This window comes from Chrysochloris asiatica, unplaced genomic scaffold (assembly GCF_000296735.1).
Source record: "Chrysochloris asiatica unplaced genomic scaffold, ChrAsi1.0 scaffold00182, whole genome shotgun sequence".
In the NCBI taxonomy this organism is placed as follows: Eukaryota; Metazoa; Chordata; class Mammalia; order Afrosoricida; family Chrysochloridae; genus Chrysochloris; species Chrysochloris asiatica.
This window is the reverse complement of record NW_006408700.1, coordinates 1400269-1410423: the sequence shown is the minus strand read 5'-3', so window position 1 is coordinate 1410423 and position 10155 is coordinate 1400269.

The window sequence follows — 10155 nt, the reverse complement described above, 5'->3', positions numbered from 1 at the left end:
GGTGGTTCAAGCTCACCAGCTGCTCCTCGGAAACCCTATACAGGGTTGCTATGGGTCGGAATCGACTCGACAGCACTTAACAACAACAACAATACATTAATGTTCTTATTAAGTTAAGCAGGACTAAGTATGCATGTACCTTATCAGACATGAGTAGCTCATAACATTGTCTAAACAGGATTTGTCACGGATGAGCATCTTCGAATTTTTTAAATGTTTATTTCCATTTAATGATAAGACACAAGCAGAATTTGAGAGAAAATAGTTTAAAAACTAAGATTTTGGCATTATACCCTAAATTTAGGGAACTGTACTTCAAAACCAATAAACCCTAATGAAGGTAAATATGGTAAATAAAAATTACTATTATTAGGTGATTTCCTCCCACAAAATAAATTCATAAACAATTAAAACAAAACAAAACAAACAAACAAAACAAAATGCTCAGCTGTGTAGAACATGGAAAACTATGTATGCATTGCTAAGAATGGGTATTCTAGAACAGTTAGTTGTGTTGATAAGAAACCTGTACATAGACCAAGAGGCAATTGTTTGAACAGAACAAAAGATAGTTAATGGTTTAAAATAAGGAAAGCTGTGTGTCGAGGCTGCATCCTTTCACTATACTTCTTCAGTCTGCATGCTGAGCAAACAATTTGAGAAGCTGGATTAATGAATAAACATGATACCAGGATTAGAGGAAAACATTAACAACCTGTGATATGCAGATGATACAACCTTGTTTTCTGGAAGTGAAGAGGACTTAAATACTAACTGATGAAAGTCAAAGACTAAAGCTTCTAGTATGGACTATACGTCAGTGTAAAGAAAATAAAATTCTCACAATTGGATCAGCAAATATTATCACAATAAATATAGAAAATATTGAAGTAATCAAAGACTTCATTTTGTTTGAATCCACAATCAACATTTGTGGAAACAACAATTAAGAGATCAAATGACCAATTTGATCATTAGGCAAATCTACTATAAAAGACATCTTTAGAGTGTTAAAGAGCAAGGATATCAGTTCGAGACCTAAGGTGTGCCTGACCCATGCCATGATAATATGAGGCAATGACCTCATATGCATGTGAAAGTTGGACAACAAGTGAGGAAGACTCTGCAACTGCAAAAGTAGATGCTTATGAGTTAAGTATGGTGTTGTTGGACTTTGAGAAAAACAAACCAATCTGTCTTAGAAGACGTGCTTCTAGAATGCTTCTTAGAAATGAAGATCGCGAGACTTCATCTTTCATACTTTGAACATATTATCAGGAGGGACCAGTCTTTAGAGGAGGACATCACACTTGAAAACGTGGAGGATCAATGAAAAAGAGGAAGATTTCAAACAAGTTAGATTGACATGATGGCAGCAACAATGGACTCAAACAAAACCATTTTGAGGATGGCTTTCAACCGAGCACTTTTTCATTCTGTTGTACATAGGGTCACTATGAATAGGTACTGACCCCAAGGCATCTAACAACAATGACAAAAACAAAGCAGAGAAGACCATTTTATATGACGAGTATTCAAATTTACTCACCAACCACTGTTGCCAAAGATAAGGAATTTGAAGATTTTTTTTAAAATCAACTTCTGCAGTCTGAAATTGATTGAATATATAATCAAGATACATTGATAATTCCTAGTGATTGGAACGGGAAAGTTGGAAACAAAGAAGGACCAACAATTAGAAAATGTGGACTTTTTGATAGAAGTGGTACTGGAGATTGTGTGATAGAATTTTATAAGACCCATAACTCTTTCATTGCAAATACCCTTTTCAACATTATAAATGGGCCTTGGTGGAAGGAATACACAGGAATGTGCAGCCAATGAGTCTTCATTATTGCATTCTTTTCCTGCTGGGCCATCATTCTTCTCTTTCCTCACTGGCTGTTTCTTCCCACTGTTTTCAATTTTTTATTTCCCATAGTCCTCACTGCCACAAAATAGTGGTATTCTCCTTGGCTCATAGTTCTCTTCTTTATATTATTTCCTTCTTGGAAATCATCTAGTCTTATGATTTACATACTGTTTGTATTTTGTTATCTCTTAAATGGTTACATTGAATTATGACCTCTCCCCTCAACTGTAGACTTTTATGTCCATTCACCCTCTTTCCAAGGCCAAAACCAAACTCTCCCCACCACCCCCAAATTTATTTCTCTGCAATCTTCACCATCTTACATAGCAAACACCACTTCTAGTTTTTCTGTTGCTAAGGCTCAAAATCTTGGAGCCATCATTCTTTCTCTTACCATTATATTTACCCCACTAATCATTATCTTCAGAGTCCTGGTGTGGCACTGTGGGTTAATACGCCAGACTGCAAAGCCATTTGAACTGCAAGGTTGGTGGTTCAAGCTCACCAGCAGCTCCTTGGAACCCCTATACAGGGTCACTATGGGTCAGAACTGACTCGACAGCACCACTCAACAATAACAACCATTATCTTCACTCAATTATTTAGAAGATATTTACTTAATGCCTGCTAGGTGTCTGATACTATTCTGGAAGCTACAAATAGAAAAGAGAACAAAGCAGACAAAAGCCCTGATCTCAAATTTTGTTGTGTTGTTGGTTTTAAATGCAGTTGAGTTGGTTCCAACTCACAGTGACCCAGTATAGAGATTCCAAGGTACAGGTGGTGTGTTTGAATCTCCTAACTTGAAGTTAGCAGTCCAGTGCTTATCTTACTGTGCCACGCTTCTCAAATTCTATGACTATAAAGTCGATGGATAATTCAATCATCTCTTATCTTCTATACATCATCACTGTTACCACCCTCAACCAAACATCTTGACTTTCCTTGAAATACTATAATAGTCTTCTGCTTCTACCCTTATCCTCCACAAGTTTGTTTTCCATATATTAGCCAGAGTGATCATTTTAACATAAATCAGATCATGGATTACTTCTGCTTAGAACCCTTCAATGGATCTTCATCCCATTCAGAATATAATCTAAAGTCCTTACTCACAAGATACTATATGACCTGGTCCCTCTATCACTCTAACCTCTACTTTCATACCCATTTTCCTGACTTTGCTCCAATCAGTTAGAAGACACACCCTTTGCTTTTGCTACTCCCATACTTCCTTCAGGCTCTGCTTAATTGTCATCTGTCTTACTAGGCCTTCCGTATCTCATAGCAGATCACCTTGTCTCATGTATTTACAGGTGTATGCATATATGCATACATCTTGGTAGTCTCTACTAACTAGAATATGCATCCTTAAGAGCTAGAACATTGTTTGATTCACAGCTGTAGCTCCATCTCCTGGCAAATAGTATTCACTCAGTGAATATTTGTTGAATGATTTTCAATCCTGGAATTCTACCATTTATTTATTTGCAAGTTTGTTGATTTAGAATCCCTTCTGACCAAGAGCCGATGTGTGTGAGACAGCTCACTCTAGGTCACTGGGCCATCTGTGGCCCAGAAGCAAGAAAATTGCTTCTCTGTGACCTCATTAACATTCTATTCCATGCAAATTAGGTGTGAACTCTCAAGTCTGGATATAAGAATCCCATTTCTTTGTTGTGACTAACTTGTCAGTTCTGGTAACTATTAAAACAAAGACTGCTGTCAATATGCAATTACAAAGCCTCTCAGAGACTGTGTAGATAATTCACATTCAGTGGTTTGTGGCTCTCTATGTCATATCCATCCCCTTGTGATTGTTATTGTTGTCAAGTATTGTCTAGTCAGTTCTGACTCATAGCGACTCTTGTACAGCATTTCTAAGAAGTAGCTAGTGGGTTTGAACTGCTTACCTTGTGGTTAGCAGTTTAGTGTTTATTCTACACCACAACTCATGATTAAACATGTGAATAAGAGGTGAAATCACTGTGAGCTGTGTTTGTTGTTGTTGCTAGGTGCAGTTAAGTTGGCTCTAATTCATAGGGACCCTATGTGTGAGAACAATAGAAAAAACACTGTCCACTCCTGTCCAATACTCACAGTCTTTGCTATGTTTGAGTCCCCATTACTGCAGCCACTGTGTCAATCCATTCTGTTGAGTGTCTTCCTCTTTTACGTCTTTTACACTGCCCTTCTACTTTACTAAACATGATGTCCATCTCCAGGAGCTGGTCCCTCCTAATACTATGTCCAAACAAGAGAGACAAAGCCTTGCCATCTTTTCTTATAAGAAGTATTTTGGCTGTACTTCTTCTGAAACAGATTTATTGGTTTTTTTGACAGCCCATGGTATATTCAATATTCTTTACTGACACTATAATTTAAAGGCATCTATTCCAGCTTTCACATATATAAGAGACAACTGAAAATAAGAGAGCTTCAAAAAGTTAGTGGACACTGAGTAGTATCCAATATGTCTGGGCAGGACTGATGAAAGGAGATGGGGATAGCATTCATGTGGTACAATAGTGAATAATTACTATCAGGACTAACTGTGAGGGTTGGAATTGTAAAGGTAGATATTTTGCAGCAAAAGGAGGGGAGTGGTTGACTTTGAAGGCCAGGAGCGAAGGCCTCTGGGACCATCAAGGGAGAAGAGCAGAGAGCAGGACCCTACCCAGAGAAAGAGCGACACCAGCGATGGTGGCAGAGACAGTGACGTGGAGAGATGGAGCAGCTGGGACCAGAAAGGGAGAGGGGCTATGTGTTGACAACCAAGGGGCGAGCTTGCAGGGTATACCCTTTAGTTAGTTGGTGATGCATGGAGGGGATTGTAACCATGGCAATGTAACTTTATATGATAGGATGAAATGAATATAAAGCTAATGTTCTCCCATGTAAACTATCACATAATTCACAATAAAACAGTTAAAACAAAAAAGACCTAAAAAAAAAAAGTTAGTGGAAAATGCAATAAAAGCTAATGAATTTTTTCATGAATTTTCTGAAGCACCTTCAGACTAGGGCTCAGGTCAAACAAATGTTAGTCTTCAAAGTGATATCTTTGTTTTTAAATACTTTAAAGAAGTCTTTTGTATCAGATTTGACCAATAAAATATGTTATTTGATTTCCTGACTACTGTTTCCATGGGCATCGATTGCAGAGCCAAGTCAAATAAAATCCTTGACAACTTCAATCTTCTCTCCATTGATTGTGATGTTGCTAATTGGCCCAGTAGTGAGGATTTTTATTTTTTCTATGTTGAAGTGTAATCTGTAGTCTTTGGTTTCATAAGTCTTCTTCACTTTCAGCAAGCAAGGTTGTATCATCTGCATATCATAGCTTGTTAACTCAGTCTTTCTGGAATTCTGAAGCCATGTCCTTCTTCATACAACCCAGTTTTTCAGATTATTTTCTCAGGATGTTGTTATTGTTAAGCGGTTCTGACTCATAGTGTCCCGAAGTGCGGGTGGTGAGCTTGAACTGCAAACCATGCAGTTCAGGCTGATCTTGCAGTCCAGCGCATTAACCCGCAGCGCCACACCAGGACTCAGTATGCAGACTGAATAAGTATGGAGAAAAGATAGAACCTGACAACAGACCTTTGCTGATTTTAAACCTAACAACACTCCCCTATTGTATTTGAACCATTGCCTCTTGTAGCTACAGGTTCTGCATGAACACAGTAAAGAATTCAAGAATTTTCATTCCTAACAAAAGTATCCATAATTTGTGTTGATCCGCATAGTTGAGTGTCTTTGCATAGTCAATAAAATCAGGTAAACAGTTTTTTGGTGTTGTCTGCATTCAGCAAAGATTCATCTAATATCAGCAAAGATAAGCTATATTTCAGGCTCTGTTCGGAATCTGGCTTGGATTTCTGGTGATTCCCTGTGGCTGTATTGTTGCAACTGGTTTTGAATTATCCTCAGTAAAACATGCTTACTTTCATGTGATATTACTGACATTTGGATAAGCTATGAATTCAGTGTCAGCTATTCAAAGCAAAATAAAGAGATGTCCTTTGGTTCTTACATAGTAAACTATGCATAACACCATTTTAAACTATCAAGAATACCCAGACCATTTAAGAAATCATGGCTAAAAGAGCCCATGTAAAAGTATTTTCAGAAAAATAACAACATGAGTCCACAAAAGGAAATATTAAATAAATTAAAAAAAATTAAATATTGAAGTCTTTAGAGAAGTAAAACCAGGGAAGTTTATATGAAGGAAGTTTATATCAAGAAAATGGCTCACAAAGTTGCAGAGCTGGACAAATGGGTCAAATATTTGGTTGGAGGTTTCTGTTTCAAATAGTTGCAGGCCTGATGAACCAAGACTGGCAGGTGAGAAGACAGGCAGTCAGGTTGGGCAGGTAAGATGGCTTGCTGACTACTCCCAGGAGCAGCAGGCAATAGAGACGGCCACTGGTTCAAGTACCAAGAACCAGAGAAAGGATGACAAGTCAGATGCAGGCTCCAGACTCAACAGAAAGCAGCAAGCTTTGCCTTAGTAGAAACAGGTCACACCCCTGAGGAAACTTCTTTTTCATTGATTGGTTGTTAAAGACAGATCTCATCATAGAAATGATCACATTAAATTATATCTCATCATAGGGGATAACTACATCTCAATTATTAAGCTACTGAGAAAGCTGACCTAGTCAAGTTGACACAAAGCCTTAACTATCACACTCTGCAAAAAGAAAACTGGTCTCTAACATAATAGCTTCCTCTGCATCACTCACTGTCAGCCTATCTAAGTTCTTTCTATGTGGAACTTTTTCTTTTCTGTAACTACTCTGATAGTTCATCTTTTATATGAACACCCATCTGCTTCATTTGTATTTGCCCCATTACTGATATATGACAAATTCTACTAGATCTAGTTCACTGGTAAATTGTTTTCTGAATCCCTTAATACACTTACTTGCTCTTCTTCATCTATTGCCATATCCATTTGTACATGCATATAAGCTTACATATTAATTTTTTTTTTTTTTGGACTTTCTATTTCATCTCTACTGGCACCTTGAATATAACGGACATTTTCATAATTTGTGTACTTCCTTTGTATCTTCTTGCAGCAGATATTTAGTAATTGCTTTTTGATTAGGTCATGAAGTTGCCTTGAGTCTCAAATGACTTGATAGTAACTGGTTCATTGATAATCATTTGGAAAGAAAGACCTGGTGATCTACATCTTGAAAAATCAGTCATTGAAATCCTATGGAACAAAATTCTACTTGGCCATACAGGGGGTCACCGTGAGTTGAAATTAACTTAACAGCACCTAGCTTCAGCTTTTATTTCTATAATGAACATCAAAGTTTTTCATTATTACACTAAACATCAAAACTTGAAATGTTATAACTTTGTCTATGTTGAAAATTTATTATTTGTTGAAATTAAGAAAATAAACTTTAGTTTTACACCTGCTAGCAAGCATATTTAACTTCCAAAGATCTTAGAATCTTATGTAAGGCAAGCTTGTTTCTACAAAACAGTACACATCAGACCTCTTTTCATATCATGAGCACACTAATGAGAATAATGTTTTTATGTCAATGTCTTTGTATTTATGCTGTTTACTAAAGTATCTATAGTAAGTATTTTCATCTCTTTTTTTATTGAAGAGCTCAAAACACCATATTGGCATCAATTCAGTCATTCTTAAAGGATTTTCCATTAAGTGGGAGGAAATGATTGTTGTTAGATGGATTTATAGATGAGAAAGAGAAAAAAAAGACTGGTTGAATGGCTTGCTCAGTTATTCACTATGGTATAGTTAGAAAATGACCACGCTATCTTAATTTGTTTGTATTTTCCTTTCATAACTACATTTCTAATTTCAGTATTTTATCTGGTCATGTCTAGGCATTGAAGAGAATCTGAATTTTAAAATTCAATAATTGTTCATTATTTTTGTTCCTCAAATATCAAAAGTGATCTCTCCATTCTCTTTTCTCAAATATTTTATTGTGTTTCTTTTTTGCTTTTCACCATGACCAAATTCTGCTTTGTGTTATTATGATTTTTACTAGATTGTCAAATCTTAAGTATCTGTCTGCTTTACCTTATTGTTAGGTGTTTATTGACTCTCTGCCTGGAGGAGAGCTCTTGAAGAACAAGGGCTGTCATTCACTTTTATAAACCCCTGAGGTTTTCAGGTACTTTATATCCGTGTAAGTGCTACCTGTGTGAGACAGCATCTTTGTTTTCTTTTGGATCTTTATGAGCTAGAAATTGCAAGTCATTAAAAGAGAGAAACGAAAGGCTTGTTGTTGTTAAATGCCTTCGAATCAGTTCCAACTCATAGCAACCTTATGTAGAGTTTCCAAGGAGCAGCTGGGTGTTTGAACTGCAGACCTTGTGGTTCACAGTCTAGTGTTGATCCTACAATGCCACAGCAGGAGTCCTATACTCTCCTTATCTTACCCATTAGTCACAATGCTACTTATTCCAGAGCTGCCCTTGCAATGGTTCCAGCCCTGTGCTTCCAATGACAGTCTCCTGCCTCAGTAAGAGCAGAGTTGTTTTGCCTTGGGCCTGTAGCCAAACTCCTGCAGAGAGGCCCGGTAGTAGTTTCAGCAGCAGGAGGGTGTTTTCATCACTTGATTACATTCCTGTGGATAGAATCTGGGTGTCCATGGTAGCATCCAATTATAATTTCCTACTGCCTTATTTGGTATACAAAGGGACAAGTCTTTCCTTAATATTTATAGAAACATAAAACACCAGCAAGCATTTCTCGACCAAAAGCCTTTTAAACAGTTTTGCAGACATTCCTTTTTCTTCCCCAATTGTCGATAGGCTGTCCATATCTGGGAAAAGGGCACATGGATGGGATCGGTTAGTCTTCTGTGTTCCTACCAGAAAGGAAGTCATTGCATGGTGGATCAGGAATCCCAGTTCCAAATCATCTCCCTAACATGACAATTGATAGGTGCTGATTAAATAGAGTGATTGATCTTCACATGCTCTTGCTCCCTCAGCTTCTCCCTGTACCACAGTTCACAGCTCAGCCTAATGTTTAAAGATATTTGTTAATTATTGGTAGAGATTTCACCTTCCGTGAGGGAGATCCTGGTTTCATTCCCATCTAATGAAACTCAAAATGTTCACCACATCTGTCAGTGGAGGATTACATGTTTCTGTGATGCAGAACAGTTTTCAGTGGAGTTTCCAGGATAAGACAGACCAGAAAGAAAGACCTGGAAATCTATTTAGAAACTCAGCCTATGAAAATCCCATGGATCACAACAGTACGAATCCATTGTGTATGAGGTCTCCATGAATTCACGCCGACTCAACAGCAGCTAGTAATAGCCATATTGATGTTGTTGTTAAGTACCGTCAAGTCAGTTCTGACTCATAGTAACCTTCTATAGGGTTTCCAAGGAGTGAGTGGTGGGTTTGAACTGTCAACCTTGTAGTTAGCAGTCCATTGCTTATCTTGCAGCACCACACCATAACTTCAACAATAAGGAGCTCTGGTAGCGTAGTGGTTACGAATCGGGCTGTGAACCTTAAGGTCAGCGGTTCAAAACTACCAGCTGCTCCACTGGAGAAAGATGAGGCTTTCTACTGCCGTAAAGATTTACACCCTTGGAAACCCTGTACAGGGTCGCTATGGGTCGGAACCGACTCGATGGCACTTAACAACAACAACAAAGTGGTGCTGAAATTAATGACTGAAATTTACATTTTCTCCATCTCATTTTTTTCTTTTTCTTTCTTTTTTAATGTGTGCAGTGGGTCATAGGATTCTGACTTTATTATGATATGCTTTGCAGCCTAGGTGAAAATAAGCCATCTCGTCCCTTTTAGTTCCCCAAGAATCAAATACGTGGGTCAGAGACATTTTCTCTTGAAAGAATATCTGGATATATTTTGATAAATGTTTTATCTTTTTTTTTTTTCTTTTTCTTCTTAATGTTTGGAATCAGACACCAAACTTTTGAGTGACTTGGAAAACACGTGAAATAAAATAATTTATTTATCTCCTGAGCCGCAATTCTAGGGAGAGCTGGGCTGTATTTTGGTGGGAAAATTTTTTCATGGATTCATCATTAACTAAATTCAATCTTTATGTCTTTGACAAGTTCCCTAGACTGGGTCAGGGTTAGCCATAGCTGTGTCACATGAAGAAGAACATGGCATCAAGATTGGAGGAAGACTTGTTAACAGCTTGCAATAGGCAGATGACTTGAAATACTTATGAAGCTCAAAGACTACAGCACTCAATATGTATTTTACCTCAATGTTTAGAAAATGAA